Raw genomic sequence first — 18,386 nt, 5'->3', positions numbered from 1 at the left:
CCATGGGACATTTAAAGAATTCGTCCACGTTGGCCCTATACTCACCACGGAGCAATATTTCAAGGATGCGATTCCTTTAATAGGGCACCCTAGGGGTTCAACATAGATATACATCACCCACCAGTGCCTTAGGGGTTGTCAGTACGTCGAGATCGGACCCAGCACTGGGTGTGTTGCACTGGGTTTTGTGGTTAACATAAAAGTTTATCCTCACTCAAACACATCAGGTTGGAGCACTCCAGTTTTTTAAGGAAGTTGAGTAGGAATGTCGTCTGACCCCACCCTCCATCAAATCAAAAGCACTGTCAGAGCCTGGTCAGATTCATGCCAAAGGTTTGCCTACACAACATCCACAAAAACCCTAAGACATGAGAGGTTTGGATATGAGATTTGAGAAAAAGTGAATGATAATAGAAGAGGAGGGAATTAAGAGTATGTAAGAAAGGGTTTGTAGGACGTTCTGTCAGGACCCGGGGCACCTCTGGGAGTAGTATTGCACTCCACAAATGCTTCGGTCCCTTATCCCGAAACAGTAAAGGAATCCTACTCGGTGAGTATAATGTTCCTCGGGTTTTGGAAAAGCATGTATTTACTTTGCTGTGATTCAGATAACTAGATCAATAGTGTTCATTAAGTTTGCTATTTCTTTTTTATCAGGTGTAATATTGCTATAGTAACATATTGGATTTTGTGCCTTGAAATATCCTACAATTAAATGTTCTGTTTTTGTTTGTTTGTTTGTATGGTGTTTTTACGCTGTATGGAACCAGTGGTTATTCAGCAACGGGACCAACGGCTTTATGTGACTTCCGAACCACGTCGAGAGTGAACTTCTATCACCAGAAATACACATCTCTCACTCCTCAATGGAATGGCCAAGAATCAAACCCGCGACCACCGAGGTGGGATGCAAATACCATACCAACCATGCCATCGAGGCGCTTACAATTAAATGGGATTCTTAAATTCTTTGATTATTTTGTGTAATTCTTTGATTATTTTGTGTAATATTTTTAAATCATACTTTATATTAAGCTGTTTGTGGAAGTTGATATTCACTGATAATGCAATTCAGTGTAGACTATAATATCTAATTTGTCATATATTATTTTCATATTAATTTGACATTGTGGCGAGTATTTATTCCTTTGCGAGTATTTATTTTTCTCTGCTACTTATGTAGTGCTATCTTCTTGCTCTCTTATTTGCATTAATATTTCAAATTATTTTAGTTTTTTTCTGTAAGAATTGATTTCTTCTTAAGATTGTTGGTTTTTGTTATCAAACACTATGTAATTTTCTCAGCAGGATCCTGAATTAACTCTCAATTTCAATTCTAATTTAGCCTCTTCTATAGTCATCCATGTTCTTCCTTGTAACATTTTTATTCTGTATTGTATATATAATGCATGCATTCTTTGGATTTTTTTCTTTTTAAGTATAATAGCATTTTCTTTTATATTGGTTCGTTTTTATTTTCAGGAATTTCATTATTTTTTTTATTCAAAATAGTTGAACCAAACCAATGAGCTGAATACCATCTCTCATAGGGCTAGCCAGACGGATTTGAATAAAAAGAAAGATCTAGTGCAGAAGATAACCTCTGGGACCAAATAGGTCATGTGGTAAGGTGATAATTGAGTGAAAAATAATTTAAAAATGCACAATGCTCTCATACTGAAACACAATTACACAATGAATACATTTACTTAAGTTTCCACATACGCATACATTTCTAACATTGATTACCTATTGATTTAATAAGTAAATTTTCCAAATTTTCAGTGAAAAATATTAAGGTCACATTCCATGGATACGAATATTGACGAATTTCCACTCCCAAACATGATGTCAGTGTGTCAAGGTTGGGTCATGTAGGTATGAAGCCTTTTTGCTTTACTAAATGGTATTAAGGATTTAATAACTGATTTAAGTAATTTGGGTTTTCCTTAAAATAGTGTATATTTATGCCAGTAGTTGCAGAGAGGTTAGGATTTATATCCATAAAATGAATGTAAATTTCGTCCAAGAAAAAGTTCCTCTTACCAGGAAGGCGCAATATTGTTACCACAGCCAGGGCTCTCACTTCTAAGGACATTTCCTTATTTTAAGGAAATTCGGCAGTTTCTGCACAGTGTTTAAGGAAATGCAATTTTTAAGGAAATTCTGAGGAAATTTAGCATTTTTTTTTATTAGGAATGCTTAAAATCTAAAGAATATTGTTATGACTTAATTTTTTTGTAAAATCACAAGCATTTATTAAAATGCTAGCTGATAAACGTCTAGAAAATAATTTCAACAAATGCATTCTTAGAATTTTTAAGCAAAGTGTTGTCATTATCTAGGTATTTCCAAGGTAGGGCCTATATTGCTTTACGCTAACTTGGTTGCGTAGCTGATGTACCTTGTTGAATAATTGTAAATGGATCATGATCGCACCAAACCTTTTAGTCTTTTGAAATATGCTTTTAATAGACGTATATTCATATTATATAAATGCTTTATAATATAAAAATAATATAATCAATATTATTCCTTCAATTTCTATAGAAATTTAGGTATAATTTCAAAACAAATTAAGCTTCAGACCTCTGAAACTGAATAAACATTGTTGGAACTTGCGAATTGGATTTCTTGGTGTTACTGTTACACAAGTTTGCTCTTGTTTCCAAAGTGTCCATACGTTAATTGCGTGCTTACTGCTTAGTATTAGTTGGCATGGATAAAGGTGGTAGTGACAGTAGCTATGATTCTGAAGAATCAAAAGCTTCTGCTCCAAGCACATCGAAGAAACGAAAGTTTATCTACTATAAACAGAAGTTTCGACCTCCTGGTTAGATGAGAAGGAGTTCAAGTCTTGGTTAAAAGCACCTGCAACTGAAAGTTTAAAACCATCGTGTTCAGCTTGTAATTGTGAAATTAGTAATGCTAAAACAGCTATTGACAGGCATGGAAAAAGTGCTTCCCACTTGAAAGCAATCAGTGTTTTGAACAGCCAACCCAAACTTGTTTTTGCAAACCAGTCTGCGGCTGAATTACAAATGTTAACTGACGCTAAAATTGCAGCTTTATTGGCAGAAAATAATTTACCATTTACTTTAAGTAATTCCTTAGTCCGCCTCCTTAAGTCTGTCCGTGCATCAAATTCTGCTGAAACTTCAGCTCTTCAAAATCTAAGAATGGGGGCAACAAAATGCACAAACATTGTTAGACAAGGACTAGGGGTATATTTTTCAAAGGATCTCGTGAATATGCTTAGGATCACCAAATTTAGCATCATACCAGATGAGACTACTGATATTGAACAACTAAACACCTAGCAATGTGTGTTGTATACTTTGACTATGAAAAGTTTGAACCTGTGACCTCATTTTTCGATGCAATTGAAATTACTAAATGTGATGCTGAATTAATTTATACTGCTATCAAAAAAGGGCATCATCGGCAAAAACATTCCAATGGAAAACATAATTGGTTTTTCATCTGACACGTGCAATGTCATGTTTGGGGGAAAAAAGAGCAGTTACTGCAGTGGGCCACAGCAGTAACTGCTCTACGATCCTCCTGGATATACACAGTCAAGATCGGACCCACAACTGAATGCATGATTTAAAATAAAAAGTTCCCCTCACTCGACAACTTCGCTTACTCTAGTTCTAAGGGTGAAGTGGCACGCCATCCAACTCCACCCTCATTCAAAGTTACAAGAGCAGTGGTATCCAAAATCCAATGTCAGCCAAGGTCATCAATGAAAGGGGAGGAAGGAAAGGGAAAAAATAATAAGAAAAGAAGTAAAAAGAGTTACAGGCACCAGTCTGCAGAAGAGTAGGTGCATGAAAGTACTCTCTCTCTGCAGTGGATCACTAAACTTTCACCTCGTCAAGGGGTTGGGATCAGACGGTCATCAAATGCCAAACAGCATAACTTAACGAATCCTAATATTTTCATCTCTTTCTCTGAAATTCTTTCACATAACTTATCCTAACAACTCACTTTCATCATTTAATCTCTTACCATTAAAAGTTTGGATAACCTAGAGCTTTACAACCAGTCTAACTAAATACAAGGAAACTGATGTCACAGAAGTGAAATGGCAACTTCATAGATACTTCAAGGCTCTGGATATTAACAAAACAACGACGTTACCATACAGAAATGAAAGAACTAAAAAAAGAATAATAAATCTAAGTATTAAACACTACTATTAAAAATTAAAAATAATAATAGATAACAAGTATGATTATTATGCCTAAAATAAAATTACCAGGCATGATAAGAATTAGTTTCTCAAAAGGATATTATACAAAACAACTTCCTCAAAGACACTTAAAGCAATTTTGATGTCAATCTGTAAATTCTATATTCTTAGGTAGAATTTAATTAATTCATGTGATACTGGTGAAGATAAACTTGCGTATTGTAATTCTGATTTATTTAAATAGATTTTCGAAAAGTTAACTCCCTATCCTTATACAATCAATCTACTATTAACCTCTGACTTCTTTCAAATAATACTCAATTTGATGTGTTCAATTCTGACTATCATGCGAACACGTAAACTGTGTAAACTAGGAATTTTACTGCCATATAGTATTGTGTGTGTGTGTATATATATATATATATATATATATATATATATATATATATATATATATATATATATATATATATATACACACACACACACACACACACACACGAATGTAAGTATGTGGTGGTTTGTTATAAATCAACACAGCAGAAAGAAAATCTCATCATGATACATGTATGACTTATATTATTCAATAATATGAGAGAGAGAGAGAGAGAGAGAGAGAGAGAGAGAGAGAGAGAGAGAGAGAGAGAGAGAGAGAGAGAGAGAGAGAGAGAAACTGTCCTGGCACCTATTTCATTTTTGTCCAATTCGAAATGATCAAATACTAAACTATGCAAAATTTGATTCGACTATTATTGAAGACAAAATTTTCTCTCTCTCTCTCTCTCTCCTCCTCTCCCCTCTCTCTCCTCTCTCCTCTCTCTCTCTCTCGTCTCTCAGCTTTATCCAAATTTTACTTCCAATCTTATGGTTAAGTTTTTTTTTCATCTACCACTGATATAACAAAATAAAATTACATTTTCAATAATAGCAAACCTTTATCGAAATGCATACTTAATTAGCTATCAAAACTCATTAAAAATTCTTTTATACCAACCTAAGAGAAATTGCTACCATACGATACATATTTTTGGATAAAATGGATTCCATCTAATTTGACAGCTAAGTATAGAAAATTAGAACATTCAACATTGAAATACTAAATCATATACCTAAAAACTGTTAAAGGGCCATTCTAATCAGCAATTATCATTCGTACCTCTTTCTCAGAGATTTTTATCAGTTTGAATTCAGATCTAGTTTTGCAATAAAACAAAATATATACAATTTACCCTAACTCACTCATGCAACTTCAAATTCAGATTGCCTACACTGAATAAAAAACTTGACCAAATACAAGGCAACTGAAGTCAAAGCTTTGAACCTTTACAAAAGACAAAGTACCAAAGAGGAAATTTCTTTGAAGATATAGATAGGTATAGAATGAAATAAATCAAAGTACCAAGCTTGTCATCAAGTAAGTTTCTTACTATATATATATATATATATATATATATATATATATATATATATATATATATATATTATATATTAAAATTATAGTAATAAATTATAACACTGGACTCTGTAGTTTATATTTATATGTAGTTATTTGCAGTCAAACTATTAAAAAACTGTGGAAATAAATTCTAGCTGGGAAGTATTTCATATCTGAGTAAGAACCGAACAACTATAATCACAATTTACAAACTTTCACATAAAATCATCTATTAATTACGGTTATTTCTGTCACAATTCAGGCGGTATAGTACTTAGTATATTACAGGTATCTCAGTCTCTCTCTCTCTCTCTCCATTACCAAATTTAACTTCTGATCGTTTATAAATATTGAGAATCTTTGCATTTCATGTGACAGTCTTGAAGGTTTTATAAAATTTACATTTTCGGAACAACCAATATTTACCTAAAATACCTATCCAATTACTAGCTATCAAAAATCACTGCCAACTCAATCATTCCAAATTAACAGTAACTCCTACCAAATAACAAACATGATTACAGATGTATTCAATTCAATTCTATTTAATTGTAAAGTAAAGTAGTATATTTGACAATAAAATATTATATCAATTGCCTAACAGCTTTACCTTCACTCCTATTATTTTTACCTCTTAATCTGGGATTCTATCAATTTCACCTCTAGCTTTGGATTACAAAAATATATTACATCTTTTTTTTCAACAACTCACTTTTAATATTTAATTTCTTACTATAACAAGTTTGATAACTTATTATTTTACAAAAAGTCTAGCTACCTACAAGGCCACTGATGTCAAATGTAAAACTTAGCGGAAAACGATTTACTGAAAACTTCTTCTAAGGTCTAGATATATAGGGAACACAATGTTATCAAAAAGAAACCAATGCCTATAAAATAGAATAATAAACCTAAATATTAAATACAAGCACTAGGAGTAAAATATGATTTATAGGATTTATTAATTACGTTTATAAATATTACAAAGTCTAATTAACTAGTTCTCCAAAAAGATACAATTAAAACAAATTCCCAAAAGCCATCTAAAACAATTAATATGTTAATCCAAGAAGACTATAAATCTAACTTTCAGATTTGTCATCACCTAAAAAAATTTAGTGGAATGTATAGTGTATATATGTATATGTATATATACAAATACATAAACACCCTAACACACAAGAAAATAACCATGTTGGTTTCTTACGAATCAACACAGGAGAGAGAAAACCATGTTACTGCCATAAATAAATAATTAAAGAAATTATCAACAACTATGAACTAACACAAATACTAACTCTGGATACAAGAAGTATGCCTTAAATTGAGAGAGAAATTGTCCTACCAACAATTGATTTTTTGTCTAAATTTTGATTCAACTATTAAATACAAAATTCTCTCTCTCTCTCTCTCTCTCTCTCTCTCTCTCTCTCTCTCTCTCTCTCTCTCTCTCCGCTTTATCCAAACTTTACTTATGATCTCGGCTTTATCCAAATTTTACTTCTGATCTTATGTTTATTTTTTTTCTCATCTATCTGTGATATAACAAAAAAATTAAAATTTCTATAACAACCTACCTAATCAGCTATCAAAACTCAATACAAATTCTTTTATATACCAACTTAAATTGCTACCACACAATACAAAGACAGCATCGCATATGAAATTAGAACATTCAATGAAATACTAAATCAAACACATAAAACTGAAAAGGTCCATTCTAATCAGCCCTATCATTCTTACCTCTTTCTCAGAGATTTTATCAGCTTGAGTTCAGATCTAGTTTTGCAATAAAAAAATATACAATTTATCCTAAACTCATTCATGCAACTTCAAATTCAGATTGCCTACATTGATCAAAAAACCTAACCAAATACAATGCAACTAATGTCAAAACTTTGAACCTTTACAAAATACAAAGTACTTAATTGGAAATTTCTATGACAAAGTACCTAAGTGGAAATTTCTTTGAAGATCTAGATAGATATAGAATAAAACAAACGGAGAGAAAATAATACTCAATAAATTTATTTATTATGCCCTAAAATCAAAGTACCAAGCTTGTCATCAAACTAAGTTTTTTTTAGATATTTATGTGTGTATATATATATATATATATATATATATATATATATATAATATATATAATATATATATACAAATAAATATATAATATTATATATATTATTAAATAATAATAATAAATTATAACGCTAGACTCTGAAGTCTATATTCATATGTAGTTATCTGCAGTCAAACTATTGAAAAACTGCGGAAATAAATTCTAGCTGGGAAGTATTTCATATTTGAGGAAGAAACGAATAACTATAAACACCATTTACAACTTTCACATAAATCATCTGTTAATTACGGTTATTTCTGTCACAATTCAGAAGATATAGTACTTAGTATATTACAGAGCTCGCTCGCTCTCTCTCTCTCTCTCTCTCCATTACCAAATTTAACTTCTCATCGGTTATAAATTGAAAATCTTTGCACGTCATGTGACAGTCTTGAAGGGTTTTATAAAATTTACATTTTCGGAACAACCAACATTTACCTAAAATACCTATCCAATTACTAGCTATCAAAAATCACTGCCAACTCAATCATTCCAAATTAACAGTAACTCCTACCAAATAACAAACATGATTACAGATGTATTCAATTCAATTCTATCTAATTGTAAAGTACAGTAGTATATTTGACAATAAAATATTATATCAATTGCCTAACAGCTTTACCTTCACTCCTATTATTTTTACCTCTTAATCTGGGATTCTATCAATTTCACCTCTAGCTGTGGATTAGAAAATTATATTACATTTTCTTTTTCAATAACTCACTTTTACTATTTAATTTCTTACTATAATAAGTTTGGATAACCTATTCTTTTACAAAAAGTCTAGCTACCTACAAGGCCACTAATGTCACAAATGTAAAACTTGTTGGAAAACGAAGATTTACTGGAAACTTCTTCTAAGGTCTAGATATATAGGGAACACAATGTTATCAGAAACAAACCATAGCCTATAAAATAGTATAATAAACCTAAATATTAAATACAAGCACTAAGAATAAAAAATAATTTATAGGATTCATTTCGTTGAAAATTCTAATTAACTAGTTTTCCAAAAAGATACAATATAAAAAAATTTCCAGTCTATCTAAAACAATTAATATGTTAATCCAAGAAGCCTAGAAATCTAACTTTCAGATTTGTCATCACCTAAAAAAATTTCATGGAACGTATAAAGTATATAAGTATATGTATATATGTATATGTATATATATACACATACATACAAACACAAACACTCTAACACACAAGAAAATAACCATGTTGGTTTCGTACGAATCAACAAAGGAGAGAGAAAACCATGTTACTGCCTTAAATAAATAATTAAAGAAATTATCAACAACTATGAGCTAACTCTGGATACAAGAAGTATGTCTTATATTGAGAGAGAGAGAGAGAGAGAGAGAGAGAGAGAGAGAGAGAGAGAGAGAGAGAGAGAGAGAGAATGCAGAAGAAATTTGCCTGGCTATCTATTTAATTTTTCGTTTTGAAATAATAATACATACGAAATTACTACAAATTTCAGATGATTCAACTGTTACTGAAGACTTGATACTGATATTACAGACTATCTCTCTCTCTCTCTCTCTCTCTCTCTCTCTCTCTCTCTCTCTCTCTCTCTCTCTCATGTACGTGAGATAGCATTTAAAAAAAATTATATTTTCTTTAACAACCAACCTTTGCTTAACAACCAACCTTTGCCTAACTACCTACATAATTGGCAATAAAGAATCATTACTAATTTATCATATCACCAACTTCAGAGAAATTGCTACTGAATGATAAAACATATTTACAGATAAATAAGATTCCATCTAATATGACTGCAAAGAACATGATACTAGAATATTCCACAACGAAATATTAAATCAAATACCTGAAAAACTAACTGTAAACGTCCATTATTGGGACCTATCATTTTGACCTCTTTCTCAGATATTCTACCACTTGATTTCAGTTTTAGTTTTGCAATTTAACAAAATATATAAAATTTGTCCTAACTCATTCATACAACCTAAGTTCACATAGCGTATTTTGTTTGAGTTTCTCTTTCTCTCTCTTCATTGTCAAATTTAACTTCATGATCCTTTATAAAAAATTATATATATAATATAAATATAATAATATATATATATATATATATATTCTATATAGATAATATATACTATTATATATATTATATTATATATATATAACATATATTATATATATATATATTTCATGAGACATTCTTATAATGTTTTATAAAAATTACTTTTAATTTTCGGAACAACCAACGTTACCTAATATATCTATCCAATTACTAGCTTTCAAAAATCATTACCAATTCTATCCTTCCAACTTAAAAAAAACTGCTCCCAATTAACAAACATGATTATAGATATATTAAATTCAATTATATTTCACTGTAGAGTAAATTAGCATATCTGACAATAAAATATTCTATCAAATGCCTAACGGCTTACCTTGACTACTATTATTTTCATCTCTTACTCTGGGATTCTGTAAATTTCTCCTCTTATTTTGGAATACAAAATTATGATATCTATTAATAAATCACCCTATCATTTAATTTGTTACTATTACTATTTTGGATAGCTTACTATTTTACAAAAATTTCAACTACCAATGTCTAACTATATAGTATTTCACAAATATAAAACTTAGAAGAAAAAGAAGAATTACTGGAAACACGACATTATCAGAAAGAAATCTTACTGGAAATACGACATTATCAGAAAGAAATCAAAGCCTTTAAAATGGAATAATATCCCTAAATATTAAACACTCGTACTATGAATGAATAATAATAACAGATAACAGATTTTGCCAAATAAAATTACAAAGCCTAATAACTAATTTTTCAAAAAGATCCTATATCTAACAAATTCCCAAAAGTTATCAACAATAAATGATTACAGAAATTGTCAACAACTATGACCAAGTGATAAATAGTCACATTTTAAAATGTTATGCCTTGTATTCAGAGAGAGAGAGAGATTGTTATAGTTCGAATACTATGAGAAATTTGGGATACCACATATTTAATCTTTCATTTGGAAATGATCAAAATACTAAATTGTTATAAATAATAAACTGTTGACTGCGTCTCTCTCTCTCTCTCTCAGCTTTTCTAATAGTATGCAGTTGATTAATTTTTGGTTTCACGGGACTGTGGAATAACAGTTTCATAAAAATTACATTTTTCACAACATCCAACCTTTACCTAAATTACGTACCTAATTAGCTATCAAAAATCATCACTAATTCTACCATACAAACTTACAGAAATTACTACCAAATGATAAACACAAAATATTAAATCAAATACCTAAAAACTGTAAATGTCCATTCTTATCAGTACCTACCATTTTTATATCTTTCTCGGAGATTCTATCACTATATTTCACCTCTAGATTTGCAATAAAATAATATATACACAATTTATCACAACTCATTTTCATACTATTATAAGTTCAGATCGCCATTTGTACAAAATCATTGACTATGCCCTAAAATCGAAGAATACCAAGCTTGTAAATGGACATAATAAAAAAAATAGTTCAGAAATTCAATTAAATGAATTATGAAGTTAGAATAAAGTCTATATTGATACATACAATTGCGTTCTGTCCAATAAAAAACTAATAAAGTTTAACACTGGTATCACAGTTCATATTCATTTCATTATTTTTCAAATGTTTACCCTTACTTCTCCATATATAGTCTATCTACTGATCTCTCTCAATTCATTTTAAGTACTGATTTTATTTGTGTGTTTGTGTGTGTGTGTTTTATCATGACTGTAACTCGTGGGCACATACAACTTACATAAAATGGAAATTTTGCAGCTATACACCAAAACAGTTTCCAAATATAACAATCTTAATACTATAGCTACATAAAGTCATATATACGGATTTCGTTGAAAACATTAGCCATTGGTGTTCTAACACCCAGTTTTCTATAATATTCCTCATCAATTTTAATGTCCCTTTCGAAATAAATTTTATTTTAGGAAATGTCAAACAAAATGTAATAAAAATTCTCTAAATCTATATATATATATGTCTTTAAATCAACCCACACACACAACCACCCAACCACACCAACCAACCACACACACAAAGATTGCTGGCTGGTATAATAAAATGAAATATAAATTTGGGCTCACAATTATTTCATCTTTGTTTTATAAATGAACAACACTAAATCTATTACGTAATAGAATTGTTACTTATGGCTTTTCCTCTCATAATTTAGACAAAATACTAATATACCGAGTCTCTCTCTCTCTCTCTCTCTCTCATTACCATATTTAACTTCTGATCCTATATAAATAGACTAATATTTTTTCGCTTCATGTGCCTATCTTACAAGAATTTATAAAAATTACATATTCAAGAACAAACCACCTTTACCTAAAATACCTATTTAATTATCTATCAAAAACATTACTAATTCTATCATACCAACGTAAGAGAAACTGATACCAAATAACAAACATGTTATGGATACATTGAATTCTATTATATTTAACTAAAAAGTAGAGGAAATTAGTAAATTTGACAATAAAACATAACATTAAATGCCTAACACCTTCACTTAAGAGCTCCTAATATTTTCATCTTTCTCCGATATTCTGTCACTTGATTTCACTTCTAGTTTTGGAATATTTAAAATTTCTTTTATATTTTAACATCTTATTACAATAAGTCTGGATAACCTATTATTTTACAAAAAGCCCAACCACTTACAAGGCAACTGATGTCACAAATGTGAAACTTAGCAAAATACGAAGACTTACTTGAAACTTCTTCAAAAGTCTAGGTATATGGAACAGCTAGTTTATAAGAAACGAATCACAGCCTTTAAAATAAAATAATAAACCTAAATATTCAAAACTGGGATTAAGTATAAAAACATAACACATATCAGATAGACTGATTGTGCCAAAAGTAAAATTACCAAGCCCGATATTAACTAGTTTTTTAAAAGGATACTAAAGAAAACAAATTCCCAAGTGTAATTGAATCTGTGAAGTCTATATTCTATGTACAAGTTAGTTTTTTAAGTAAAACTAATAAAGAAAAACTCGAGTATTATAGCTCTGATTCATTCCACTAATTTTCAAATGTTTACCCCTATTTCTCCTTATAGTCTATCCACTCTCATCTTCTAATTCCCCCTGATCCCAACCCCTTGACAAGTGGGTGACTCTGTGATTCACACTGCACGAAGAGTATGCTCTTTTTCACCTACTCTCTCTGCTGTGGATTCAGTTAAACTCTGAGAAATTTAACTTTTCTATTCCTACTCCTATTATTTTTCTCCTTCAACCTCTTCCAACGACGACCTTTGCATGGCATTGAATTACGGAAACCACTGCTCTTCTAACTCTGAAGGAGGGTGGAGTTGGACAGCATGTTGCTCCACATTTAGAACTAAAGCACCCGACATCGTTGAGCGAGGGGAAATTTTTATGTTAAACCATGCCCTTACTGCTGGTCCAATCTTGACGGACTGAAGACCCTTAAGGCACTGAGTATATGGTGTAAATCCAGGTGAGGATCCCAACCCAGTTACCACTGAGTAACAGTATTGGCAGTTGCGCCTCCCTGGATGAAATTAATCAAATTCACTATATGGCAACTTATTTTAACCCTTAGGAAACAGGGTAAAAAAATCAACATGATGCAAACTAGAAAACGATCACTTTTAGGTTGGCCAATTTAAAAAAAGAAAAAAAAGCACATACAACAATAGAAATGCACATGGTGCAAAAAATAAATAAATAAATAAATAAATAAAAAATTTTCCCTACATTCTACGAGAAGTTGAAAATGACTATTTACAACCACTTCTGGGGCCTCTTTTACAAGACATCATAAATTTTAGCAAGATAGATATTCTTTAAAAATAATTTTGTGTTTTGTAAAATTATAATTACACCTCACACAATATCAAAATAGATAAGAAATAAAATCAGTAACAAATTCTGAGCATAATTGTTATAAAATTTATGTAAATTTACTGAGAACTAAACTGCGGTAACTTTTTAGGATTTATAATGTTTTGTCTAATATTTATTAGCACTTTTCGTTGCATAATTACATTTATAACTGACATAATCATAAAGATAAGAACTTAAACTCATTGGGTATATTTATAAGCAAATCTACAGAGGCATCATGTAAGCCAAGGAGGCAGTATATAGGGCCGTATCCAGAAATCATATGATCGCATTTGTCAATACGAAGGCGATCGCGGTAGTATGGTCTCAAACGAAGGGTTGTCGTGGTATCCAGAAATCGTACGACGGCGCCGAACTCCCATCGCTTTGCCTCACTGGTTAAACAGGCTTACCAACATAAGCGATTACTGGGAATGAAATGACTGGAATCGATGATCACTAGGCTGTATCAGTATCATAGACAATTTCTTTTATTACCATACTGCTAAATTAAAATGGCTTATGTCTTTACTATTTATTATCAAATGATACTGGCATATCTGTAGTATAGATTGTATACTTGATATTTGCTGTCCTGATTTGGCGCGGAAATCTGAACAAACTGTTACCGCAAGCAATCTATGCAACTTACCAAGTTACCAGGATTACGGAATATGGAGCGTGCACCCCGATAAGCTGATTCTCAGTGTTTAACCCTTAAACGCCGAAGCGGTAAATAAAAAAATGACTCCCGTATGCCGGAGGGGTTTGAGAGTGAGCGCGTAAGCGGAAAAAATATTTTTTTCAAAAAATCACAGCGCGCTTAGTTTTCAAGATTAAGAGTTCATTTTTGGCTCCTTTTTTTGTCATTGTTGCTTGAAGTTTAGTATGCAACCATCAGAAATGAAAAAAATTATCATTATCATATATAAATAATGCGATATATGATAGCACAAAAACGAAATTTCATATATAATTGTATTCAAATCGCGCTGTGCGCCAAACGGTTAGAGGTAACAAGTTACTTCTTTTTCGTTGTAATGTGCACTAAATTGCGATCATTTTGATATATAACACATTGTAAAACGATAAAAGCAACACAGAGAAAATATGATCACAAAATGATGCATGAATTCGTAGCGCGCGGATGTAAAAAAAATAAAAAAAATATTTTTTAAAAAAAAAAAATTCACCATAAATCGAAATATTGTTATAGAGACTTGCAATTTGTTTCAAAATGAAGGTAAATGATTGAATATTACGATACTGTAAGAGTTTTAGCTTACAAATGCAGTTTTGCGAACCATTTCGAACGAGTTAAAAGTTGACCGAATGTCGAATTTTTGTTTAAATTTTTTTTTTATATGCAAATATAAAAAAAATGAGAAATGCTACGACCTTCCAATAATTTTTATTATATTGTGCATGTTTTTTGCGCACATTTTCATATATAAAACTCTAAAAAAAGCGTAATATGAAAAGGCTCAAATATTAGGAGAATGTGACCTACGCGTTTCCGAGATTTTCGGCCGAGAATCGGCGCGCGGACGGAATAAAAATATTTTTTGCAAATATTCACCATAAATCGAGATATTGTTCTAGAGACTTGCAATATGTTTTAAATTGAAGATAAATGATTGAATATTACTAGACTGTAAGATTGTTATGTTATAAATGCGTTTTTTGACCTTTTCGGTCGAGTCAAAATTGACCGATCGTAGTTTTTTTCGTACTTATTATACTTTATATGCAAATATTTCAAAAATGAGAAATGCTACAAAACCTTCCAATAATTTTTGTTATATTGTGCATGTTTTTGCGCACATTTCCATATAAACCTTTAAAAAAAGCTTAATATGAAAAGGCTCAAATATTAGGAGAATGTGAACCTACGCGTTTAGGAGATTTTCGGCCGAGAATCGGCGCACGGAGGGGAAAAAAATATTTATTTCAAAATTCACCATAAATCGAGATATTGTTCTAGAGACTTGCAATTTGTTTTAAAATGAAGATAAATGATTGAATATTACTAGACGTAAGATTTTTATGTTATAAAATGCGTTTTTAACCTTTTCGGTTGAGTCAAAGTTGACCGATCGTAGTTTTTATCGTACGTATCGTACTTTATTTTATGCAAATATTTTCAAAATGATAAATGCTACAACCTTCCAATATTTTTTGTTATATTGTGCATGTTTTTGTGCGCACATTTCCCATATATAAACCTTTAAAAAAAGCGTAATATAAAAGGCTCAAATATTAGGAGAATGTGACCTACGCGTTTCCGAGATTTTCGGCCGAGAATCGTCGCGCGGAGGGGAAAAAAATATTTTTTTCAAAATTCACCATAAATCGAGATATTGTTCTAGAGACTTGCAATATGTTTTAAAATGAAGATAAATGATTGAATATTACTAGACTGTAAGATTTTTTTTATGTTATAAAAGGCGTTTTTTGACCTTTTCGGTTGAGTCAAAGTTGACCGATCGTAGTTTTTTTCGTACTTATCGTACTTTATATGCAAATATTTCAAAAATGATAAATGCTACAACCTTCCAAAATTTTTTGTTATATTGTGCATGGTTTTGCGCACATTTCCATATATAAACCTTTAAAAAAAGCGTAATATGAAAAGGCACAAATATTAGGAGAATGTGACCTACGCGTTTCGGATATTTTCGGCCGAGAATCGGCGCGCGGAGGGAATAAAAGTATTTTTCAAATATTCACCATAAATCGAGATATTGTTCTAGAGACTTGCAATTTGTTTTTAAATTGGATATAGGTAAATGATTGAATATTACTAGACTGTAAGTAATTTTGGCTTACCCAAAAAAAAAATAATTTATATATATATATATATATATATATATATATATATATATTATATATATATATATATATATATATATCATATAATATATATATATATTTTTTTTTTATACGTAAAATATATATATTACATTCTTTGATTCTGGTACCAATACATAAATAAAAGGAATACAGGTGACACTTCTCTTTTCGCATACAATGAAATGTCTTATTATTATTTTATCATGCACACATTCAGATATATAAAAAAATTGTAATAAATATAAAACTAAATATAAAATAATGCAGAATACTCACTCGTAATCCTGACTCTTCGTTCTATTCTTGTTTCTCCCTCCTCCATTGAAGAGTCTTGCATTTTTTCCACTCGACATGACGAGGTACAGGTGGAGGAGGGAGAACGCGCGCCTTACTGCTGATGGACCACCCGGCGGCCCCGTGCGTCCCTCCGCTGTCGGTTTAGGGGGCGCGCTCCAATACATGACCTTAGTGTGGTACTTTCGGTCACACTCCCCTATCCTGCAAAGAGCACTTTGCAGAGACGACAGAAGAACCGGGTGTCTCTCCTTCTGGCCATTCATATGGCACACCCGGCACCGTTTCTGCCTTCGCCCTTCTAAGGCCTCCCAGTATGTGTTACCCCTGGCTGCAGCCGACACGCAGGTCCACTACCCGACGAGAAGCGGTGATGGCGAGGCCGGCAGCCAGAGGGGCGTCGTCAGCAGGGCGTCGTCAGCAGGGGCGTCGTCAGCAGGGGCGGCGGCAGCAGGTCGAGCGAAGTTGGCCCTCCTATCTGCCCTTTCCTCTAGGGGCAGATCTGCAGCTCGGGGCAGGGGGTCAGTTATGGAAGGCCACTCATCGGGATCGAAGTTGATGAGGGCATTCCCGGCTACCTCTAGGAACTGTATGTGGGTCAACCTCGGAAGATTGTCACCGCGGTACCCACAGTACAGTATGTAGGCATTTTGGAGGGCCAACTGAAGGATGTATTTGAGGAGCTTCTGTGTCCACCTTCTGGTTCTCCTGGCGAAGGGATAGTACTGGATGAGCTGATCAAAGAGATCAACTCCTCCCATGTGCCTGTTGTAGTGCCCAATGACAGTAGGCCGCTCAGGGTACGAAACTCCTCAAACACAACTCGGCCCTGTCGACGTGTCTTCCTTCCGCTGTACGATCTCTTCTTGGATGGGTTCATGACTCGTCGTAATCATGGGGACGAGTCGGACACCCTTCCAACAGATGACGAAGACAGCGCCCTTCCGCCGCCACTCTGTCTCTCCTCTTGCCAGGTGTTGCGGATGACTACGAACCGAACCTCTTGAGACATTCGGGGCCCCACGCACCCAACCGAAGGGTACCACTGACGTGAACACCTGCTTCATACAGTTTCCTGGGCCAGGGATACAGAGTTTATAATAATTATCCATAAACAGGTGATATCCCTGGTTACGGAAACGTCCCACAAGGTTTGTTTAATACAGGTTGTCACGCAGCGTGGAGAAGACCCCGGTATACACTGAAAAGTCCACAACGTATCCAGTGTTGGCCTCGGTAATAAGAAAGAATTTCACGATATTTCTTTGCTTCTTGGGGTTATACACTTTTATACTACGACGTCCTTTGTAAGGCATCATCCCCTCATCCAAAGACAGGTTCTTTCCAGGAATCACGAGATTACTACACCGCTCACGGAATATAATCCAACACTGTACGCACTAAAATGAGGCGATCACTGTTATTACTCCGGGGTATGGCCCTTCGGTTGAAGGCGTTGAAGTACCTGTCCATTGCCAGGAATTATCACGGGACATAACGCCAGGTCACATTCAGCATACATAAAAAATAATTTCTCCTCCAATATTGCCTGACGTCGACAGCAGGTGTCATA

Source organism: Macrobrachium nipponense, chromosome 37 (assembly GCF_015104395.2).
Source record: "Macrobrachium nipponense isolate FS-2020 chromosome 37, ASM1510439v2, whole genome shotgun sequence".
In the NCBI taxonomy this organism is placed as follows: Eukaryota; Metazoa; Arthropoda; class Malacostraca; order Decapoda; family Palaemonidae; genus Macrobrachium; species Macrobrachium nipponense.
The sequence above is the reverse complement of the archived record's forward strand: the minus strand, read 5'-3'. Positions refer to the sequence as shown.